The following is a 10043-nucleotide window of genomic DNA, read 5'->3' as shown; positions in this document are numbered from 1 at the left end:
GTTCATTGCCAATCTGACTCATAAGTACAAGCAACACTTAAAGTTTCTGCCTCTAAGTACCTTTGAAGCTGTATACGATATTGGAATCAATATCGAAGATGAACTGATGAAGTCTGTTGGTAGTAACAATAACAACAACACTTGGAAAAACAAGAAGAACGACACTCCTTCTTTTTCGTCTTCTAAGCCCAATAATGCTACCAACAATATCAACATCAATGATGTGCTGGCCCTTAACGCTCCTCCTCAAAGATTCCAAAGGCAAAGGAGGGTTTATACGCCTTTGGGAATGACTTATGATGCAACTTATGACCGTTTGCATGGTCAGGGACTGATTATGCCAATCGGACCATTTCCAGAACCTCGACCTGAGAATAGGACCGCTAGCTATGACCCCAATGCTTATTCCAAGTTTCATCAAGGCAAGGGTCATAACACTGAGAAGTGTTGGAGGCTGAAAGATGCAATCCAAGATCTGATTGATGCTAACCAACTTCCTGTCCCTCCAGGGGGCAAGAAGCCTAACATTCAAATAGGTCCTCTTTCTGATGCTTTGGCTATCATGGGAGATGAAGTCTCCTTTGATCCGTCAGTACTCATTCAACCTGTAAATGAACCTCTGCCGGAAGTTGTATTTATCTCAAGTACTAAAGAAGTGAATGGGATCTGGGATAGTGATGATGAAGACGTCTATCTCAAAGACATAGCCTGTTCATCTCTCAGCACCAGTGAAGATGTTTGGGGGGACTTTGAGGTCAAGGTTCTCACCAGAAGTGGACGGTTGCAACAACCTAACCCACCTCCACCTCCACCACAATCACATCCGATAGTTGATCCCATCGACCCTGTGAATAGCGATGTGGTCAAACAACTGCAAAAGACCAAGGTGGAGATGAATGTATGGAAGCTTTTGGCCACTTCCCACGAGCATCGAAAGGCTGTGATGAATGCTCTGGTGAAAATAGGAGTCGATGATGACATGACTCCTCAAGGATTGGTCAACTTTCTCACTACTGAGCTGCCGAGTACTAGCAATCTGATTTCTTTTTCTGATAAGGATCTACCCTCGGAAGGGGACCAACATAATAAGGCCTTACACCTCACTGTAGTGTGTAGGCAGATGAATGTTCCCATGAGCCTGGTTGATAATGGCTCTGCAATCAATGTGTGCCCACTCCGTACTGCAAAGAAGTTGGGTATAAAGAATGAAGAATTGACTCCCTCCACTCAAGGGATTCGAGCTTACGATAATACTCGTCGTCAAGCCGTGGGTACTATCATATTGAATATAACTACTAGGGCCATTGAACGTCGCACCAAATTTCAGGTGGTGGACATTAAGGCCTCTTTCAATCTGTTGTTAGGACGCCCTTGGCTTCATGAGCTAAAGGCGATTCCGTCATCGCTTCACCAGAAAGTGAAAGCCATAGTTGGAGGGGTTCCGATTACTATCGATGCTTCTCCTATGCGCATTCAAGTTATTGATACTCCTATCGTCCATGTTAAACATGACGAAGAAGATGAAGATCTTTGGGGGTTTTCACTAGATGATGTTCTTGTGATCGAAGAAGAGGAAAAGTGCCATCTCGACTTCGGTCCCTATTCAAACACCAGTATCAACGCCATTCTGAAGAAGCAAGGTCACTTCCCTGGAATGACCTTTGGGCTCAAGAAGAAAATGGCTAAATCTTGGGGCCATCCTGGTGCGCTCAAGAAGGATACTTTCGGCTTGGGATTCGAGCCAACAAAGGAAGATCTGAAACAAGCTGCATTGAAAATGAAGGCTCGCAACAACGCGCGAATCACGAAGACGGAAATGGCCATGGATCCATATCCGTTCACCCTCAATGGCCAGTACATCAAAGAAGGGGAAGACTTCCCATGCTATGAATTCCCTGAACCATTTTTCCATAATGGGATCCGTGAACCGGGATTTGAGGTGTTCCTCGATTGTGACTTCATCGATGAAGAGCTCTCCACAGCCGAGAAGCCAGCTAGCCTGAACTCTGATGATCTGGGAATCAACCTTCTTTTTGAAATGGAGAAAAATGAATCCAAGCCGGTCTGCAATGATAACTCCAAGCTCGTTCAAGCCATCATAGCGAACAAGGATTTTGACCCCTTCGAGTTAATCGTCCAAGCTGACAACATTTCAAGGGGATGGCGCAAGACATTGAAGATCACTACGCCGAGTGGAGAGAAGTTGGAAATAACCGCTGGCGAGGGTCCTATGTTTGATGAGTCTGAATCGTCTGGGTCCGAGTCCGAGTCTGAGTCTAAGTCTGTAGACGAGTCCTTAGAGTCTGAGGCCGACCCTCTTTCTGCTATAGAGTTCAACCCTGAGTCTCTTGTCGAGTCCTCTCTTTCTAGTCCTAATAATTCTGGTGAGGTCGCAGCCGACCTTGCCTCTCTTGATGTATTAGCTAATAAATTCAATGAAATGAGTACCTTTGCTTACGATGCGTGCCATTCCCCTAGCCCTGATCAATATTGCTTTGCTAATGATAAAAATGACAAATAAATAATAAAAGCAATGGAAGAACACGAAAATAAAACAGCAGTTATCGAAGATACAGAAACAGTTAACATTTCCAATGATACGACTGTTAAAGACGTAAAAATTGGATTAACACTAAGTCAAGATGAACGCAAAGAGCTAATTAATTTGCATAGTGAATTTGTTGATGTATTTGCTTGGTCATACCAAGATATGCCAGGAATTGACAGGGATATAGCTCAGCATACGATACCACTCATTCCAGGTATGAAGCCTGTCAAACAAAAACTGCGCCGAATGAAACCAGATGTTGCTCTCAAAATCATGGAAGAAATCAGGAAGCAATTGGCCGCAGGTTTCATCAGAGTATCCAAGTATCCGGAATGGATAGCAAATGTGGTTCCAGTTCCAAAGAAGGATGGAAGGGTCAGAATGTGTGTTGATTATAGGGATCTCAATAAAGCAAGCCCAAAAGATGGGTTCCCTCTACCTCACATTGACATTCTGGTCGATAATACAGCAAACCATGCACTCCTGTCATTCATGGATGGTTACGCCGGATATAATCAGGTATTGATGGCCGAAGAAGACATGGAGAAAACCACATTCATCATGCAATGGGGTACATATTGCTATACGATAATGCCATTCGGGTTGAAAAACGCGGGTGCCACCTACCAAAGAGCAGCTACAGCATTGTTACATGACATGATGCACAAAGAAGTGGAGGTCTATGTCGATGATATGATTGTCAAGTCTAAGGATCGCCCAGGCCATATTGTTGCACTTCGCAAGTTTTTTGAAAGACTCCGTAAGTACAACATGAGATTAAATCCAGCAAAATGTGCATTCGGAGTCACGTCAGGCAAATTACTTGGATATGTGATCAGTTCTCGAGGGATTGAAATAGATCCTTCAAAAGTAAAAGCGATCATGGCCATGCCACCACCCAAAAATGAGAAGGAGATTCGAGGCTTCATTGGAAGGTTGTAGTATATAAGTAGGTTCATATCAAAGCTCACAACAATATGTGAACCTATATTCAAGAAGCTTAAGAAGAATTTCCCAGTCACATGGGATGATGATTGCCAAAAGGCTTTCGACAAAATTAAAGAGTATTTGGCAAACCCACCCGTGCTAGCGCCAGCAATACCTGACTTTCCTCTTCGACTCTACCTTACGGTCACAAGAGAAACGATGGGGGCAATGCTAGCACAAGAGATCGAAAGCAAGGAGAATGCAATTTATTACTTGAGCAAGAAAATTCAAGGATATGAGACGCGATACACACCACTCGAGAAGTTGTGTCTCGCACTTGTATGGGCCGCACAGAAACTAAGACATTACATGCTCACTCATACAGTGCATGTCGTGTCCAAGATGGATCCTCTCAAATACTTGTTCGAGAAAGCAACACTCAACGGCAGATTATCAAGGTGGATAGTCAATCTAGCTCAATTTGACTTGAGATTTGTGCCACAAAAAGCAATCAAAGGTTCTGCAGTCTCTGACTTCTTAGCAGACTTTCCGCTAGAAGAAGCTGAAAAAGAAGAAGATGAGTACGATTTCCCTGACAAAGATTTACTCATGACCGAAGACGATAGTTGGACGCTCTATTTCGATGGAGCTTCAAACCAAAAAGGATGTGGTGTAGGAGTCTTACTCGTATCACCCAATGAAGAACACATCCCAATTTCCATGAAGCTCGACTTTGATGTCACTAACAATGCTGCAGAATATGAAGCATGCATTTTGGGGTTAGAAACAGCTGTCGCCTTGGGAATTAAGAAACTCGGAATCTACGGTGATTCTTCACTAATCATTAACCAAATCTCCAAGAGATGGAAAGTGAGAAGTGAAAGTCTCGCTACGTATCAAGCTCATTTAGAAACTCTCACGGAGCAACTAGATGAAGTGGAATATACGTATTTGCCAAGAGAAGAAAACCAGTTCGCCAACGCACTAGCTAAATTAGCATCAATGGTGCGAATTCCAGCCGACACAATCAGAATTCCACTGACCATAGAGAGAAGATATGAACCAGCTTATGTTCATGCACTTGACGATGAACAAGAACCACAGCAAGAAGACGAAGAGCCATGGTATACGGATATCCTTAATTATGTGACAAGAGGAGAATACCCTCCTAATACTGATAAAAGGGCACGCCGTGCTTTGAGGCTCCTGGCCTCACAGTATGTGCTCATCAGGGGAGAACTCCACAAGAGAACTGCAATGGGAAGAAATATCTTATGTATAGCCAAGAAAGAAGCACATAAAACCATGGAAAACCTTCATGTTGGTATATGTGGAACTCACATGAATGCAAAGATGTTAGTCCAAAAGATTCAACGACAAGGTTACTATTGGACTACTATGGAGAGAGATTGTCACGAATACGTCAAGAAATGTATGAAGTGTCAAGTCTACGCAAACTTACAGCACGCTCCACCTTCGCTTCTCTACACGTATACTTCTCCATGGCCTTTCTCCACTTGGGGCATTGACATCATCGGAAAAATAACACCACCAGGACAAGGGGGGCATGAATTCATTCTCGTAGCAATCGACTACTTCACCAAATGGGTTGAGGCTGCCTCATATGCCAAGCTGACGGCAAAACACGTAGCTCAATTCATTGAGAAAAATATCATATGCCGCTATAGGGTACCACATGAGATGATCAGTGATAATGGAACACATTTCCAAGCCGAATGCGTGGAATTATTACAGAAATATCATATCAAACATCACCGATCATCACCTTACAGACCACAAACAAACGGAGCAGTCGAATCGGCTAACAAAAATGTGAAAACTATCATCGAAAAGATGACAGAAAATTATAAGGATTGGCCAAGTAAGCTACATTTCGTCTTTTGGGGTTATCGAACCTCTGTTCGTACATCGACAGGGGCTACCCCTTTCTCTTTGGTCTATGGAGTTGAAGTTGTACAACCAATCGAGCTCGAAATACCTTCTCTTCGAATCGCATTGGAAAGCCAACTAGATGAAGTCGACTAGATTAGAGCAAGATACGACGAACTGGTCTTGCTTGATGAAAAACACTTGGCAGCTTTGCATCATGTCCAAACCTACCAACAGCGTATGGCACGACATTTTAATAAAAAAGTCAAGACCGAAAATATCAAAGAGGGTGACCTAGTGCTTAAGGCACTTCGTAAAAATGTGTTAGATCCAAGAGGAAAATTCAGACCGAACTGGTCAGGCCCGTACATTGTTAAAGCCATCCTGTCTGGCGGAGCGGCACAATTGATAGACATGGACGGTAACGGCTTCCATAATTTAACCAACTTGGATCAACTCAAGAAATTCTATGCCTAGTCGCATGGGTTCATGACCCAATAGAGCTACGTTTGGCCTGATTCCTTTTTAGGATAAGTAGGCAACCCCTCAAGGGAGCCCGACCACTTTAAAATTAAAAAATCCGCCCTCTGTTGATCAAATATGCGCGTCGGTTCAGCATTGCGTCACGGCCAAAAAAAAAAAAATAATAATAATATTGCCGTGACACGGGAATTTGTACCGTGTCACGGGACCCTTTCACCGTGACACTATGGAATTTCAGTTTTTTCGTTTTATTTTTGGAATATTGGCGCATTTGTTGTGAATTCATTGTTCGAGTTTTTATTTTCGTTCTTCCATTGTGTCCGACTCCTTGACTCAGATAAATAAATAATAAATAAAAGTCATTGTAATTTTTATTTTTAAGGCTGAAATAAATGTGCTATTATTAAAATAAATGCGACTACAAGTATTGGCATCATATGCCTTATTTTAAATAAAAATTATAAATCATAAAAAGCAAAGCACTATTGATCTAATCTCTCTTCTCCTTAGGAACATCCTTCTCTTGCTCAATTAGGTCGGCCTTCACCATTAATGTGTCTTTTGTAGCCTGAACCGTTACACCCCTAGTCGAACTTTCACCCCTTTCACCTCTCTTGAACTTTTTCGGTTGTTTCTCCCTATACACCATTTTTTCTTTACCCTTCCCTTTCACATAGTTCTTCTTTCTTGGCATTATAGGAGTCTTAAAATCAATCCCTTGTGTTCTCGGACCTAGACGATCTTTAGGTGGAGCTTTCTTATTTCCAAGACGACTCTTCACATCAGACTTGCGTGATCCGAATCGTTCCCTCCTACTTCTAGGGTTTAACCATGCCTTGTATGAATTAGATAAAGGAGGAGGAGCTTGGTCACTTGCATAAACGGTCCACAAAGGTCTTCCAATCCAATAAGTCTCGTACTTGTGAACGTTACTCTCATGCAACGATACTTCACGAGGACTATCGTTATAGCGTGGGATTACTTGTTCAAGTCCATACTGCCGCATCAGTCGAGAAGGACAGTAAAAGGTCAGTTTGGAGATACTTGGAACACGACAATATGGAGTTTCATTCGTGCCAACCATCCTAGTAAGCCTCCAACAAGGCACCACCCAACGAATGGAAAATTCCCTCTTTGCAAAGAAATTTTTCCAATCTTCATACGACATGTTCGCAGAGTAATTCTTTTTCCTACGGACTAGGTCGTGGCCATATTTTTCAATATCGTCGGGGGCTTCAAATAATTCCAAACGTTCCATCAACTAAATCTGCAAAAAGAAAAAAAAATAATTAATCAAAAAAAAAAAATTGCAGATTCCCGTGACACGGCAGTTTTAACCGTGTCACGGCAGTTTTAACCGTGTCACGGCAGACACCCACCGTGACACGGTGCCTGTTTTGTGTCACGGGGGCTATTCGGAGCGTGTTTTTACTTGCAGTAGTACCAGAGAGCCCTTCCTGATGGCTTTCCGGTCAGCTTTTGCCTCGTCAAGACCACGAAATGTTTCTCCAAGGCACGTCGGCATAGGAGATCTTCCTGATTCAACATGCTCAAGCACAGACGCTAGACAAGCATGTCCTACCCTACCTTTTGCAAATAGTGGCTTGCTAAACATGCAAAAAATATATGCCCTTCTATGATATACATGATAAGACTCAGAGATAGGGCGATTAAAATATAAATTAGCAAGTTTTTCTAAGTCTACTTCATTACCACAAACAATTCTATTTAAATCTGGATTTGTTAGATTCAGATGGCGTTAAAAATCTTAGTAATAATATTCACGCAGGGTAGGCATGGCAATAAGATTTCTAGCAGGAAATCCAAAAATTGCACCAAATTCCTCCGGCAGAGGACAAATTTCATCATAATCAAATTTAAAACAATGTGTTTCTGGACTCCAATAATCTAATGTTGCCCTAAGAAAATCATGTTCAATAGCTACGTGTCGCAGGGCTAGCAAACCCCTGACATGAAATAATTCTAACTCTCTTTTTTCAGCATTGGTCAAAGAATAAGACCAGTCGCGCAATGTATTGTCAAAATTCTGAGACATGATTATTGAAATATGAAATTCTAAATTATTTTGTGTTTCGTAATTATGCATATCATGGATAATCTGGTCTTATTTTATAGCAAAAGCGCTCGAAACTGCCCAGAATTTATCTTTTCATACGCGTAAAACACACCGCTGAATAATACGCGTCCCGTGACACGGGAAGTTCCACCGTGTGACGGGAACCTTTGCCGTGACACGACAAGCCCTGCCGTGACACGGTACACAGTGCCGTGTCACGGCACTTCACGCGTTCTCATTTTTTTTTTTTTTCATCTTTTCCCGTATCTATCCGGATTTTTTAATAATATTTTATCTTCACCGTCTATTTTTCAGTTTTTCTGAGAGTTTTATTTCTAATAAAATTCTCACTTTTTTTTTTTATCTATATTCTTGTTATTATTATTATCTTTATTTTATTTATTTATTTATTTTAAGATTTTATTATCACTTTATTTATTTTTTTGTCTTTTTATTTCTTTTTATTTTGGGGAAGGTAATTTCACTTATTTTATTTCTTTATCATTTTATTTTTGGGAAGGTAATTTCATTTATTTTATTTCTTTATCATTTTATTTTTATTTCTTTTGGGGAAGGTAATTTTATTTTGCTTGTCTTTTTATTTCTTTTTCTTTTGGGGAAGGTCGGTACCCTCCATTACTCCACTTATATTTTTTTTCGTCGTGTCGTTAATAAATACACAATCACACACAAGGAGTCTCAAACACACACTAACACACAATAATAAATATATAAACCGTAAATAATGTACAAAGAGTCGTAATACATAAATATGTCAAGTGTCATCATAGTATGTACAAAAAACCCTCGGTCAAAAGTCCCTAGAGCCAGAATCAGTCTCATCTCCACCTTGTGCATGTGGTCCATCCTGTGCATATGGGAACGGCGAACCGAAGAGTCCCTCGACCATCCGAGTACGGGGAGTAGCGTCCCTACTAGTCCCCGTAGCCACAGCAGTAGCCAAGCTCAAGGCAGGACCCGTCCAACCGGAAAACGGAGTAGACTGGCCCAGAGACACTGGAATCGTCGGTGAAGGCATCGTCCCATACATCGGAACCGAGAACAAGCCCGACAGCGGTGGAGGAATCCCGGATAACGGAGCTGAAAATGAACCAGGATCCAAAGGAGTCAGAACAGACCCAAACTCAGGCTGTGGAGGCTGTGAAAACGACTGTCGCTGCCCCTGACTCTGGCTCGGAAAGCGCTGGGAAGACTGACCCTGCTGCCACTGAGCCTCCTGAAATGGCTGAGTTGTCTGAGGCTCTTGCTGAAAATGAGAACGCCGGTGAGCCTCAGGAGATCGTCTACCACGACCAAGCTCCACCTCGTCCGAGCCTCTGGGCCTCGAGCGCGAGCGGGACCTCCGTCGCTCCTGAAAGATACAAAATCAAAAGGTGTCAACAATGCAAAATAAAACAAATGGTAGAAATGAAAAAATAAGTGATACCTCAAGAACGTCGCTAAAGCTCCGACAACTCGCACCACGCCGAAGCTTGATGATGCAATACTTCAGGGCATCCACCAGCTTCATGAATCTCATCATCTCCGGGCGGTTAGGCTGAGGATAAAACAAAGAAAAGTCAGTAACAAGCAGTATTAAAAGGATAGATAAAGCGTCGAAGAAAACTCACCGGCTTAAAGACCTCGGGCAGAGACTCCTGCGCCTGTCTATAATCTTCCGGCGCGTCAGCAATATGGTCCTCCGTGATACTAATCGGCCCTGGATAGCGGACAGACTGAGGAGGAATCTCAATCCCCCCCACAGGGCGGATGGTCGTCTGAAAATATGATCGAATAATCAAGTTATTCGACTATTTAAAAACAGAGACTAGTAAAGAAGATTCTCAAAAGAAATCATACCTCAGAAAGACGGGGTGGAGGAGCTAGAGAGGGAAGCAAGTCCCGCGCATAGTCACTCTCCATGTGAACCAGCTCCTGCCATGGAAGAGTATAGCGCTCTCCCCTGTTGATCAGCTCTCTAATCAAGAGGGAGTCCAGCATCGACTCTGGTGGGGATGAGGGCACCACAAAGCGATCGCCGCTATGCTGACGGACGACTCGCTCCCCCAAATACCAGACAAAGCGTCCGGTACCAACCAAAATGGTACGGTACGCTGA

Source organism: Chenopodium album, chromosome 9 (assembly GCF_948465745.1).
Source record: "Chenopodium album chromosome 9, dcCheAlbu1.1, whole genome shotgun sequence".
NCBI classification, from domain to species: Eukaryota; Viridiplantae; Streptophyta; class Magnoliopsida; order Caryophyllales; family Amaranthaceae; genus Chenopodium; species Chenopodium album.
The sequence above is the reverse complement of the archived record's forward strand: the minus strand, read 5'-3'. Positions refer to the sequence as shown.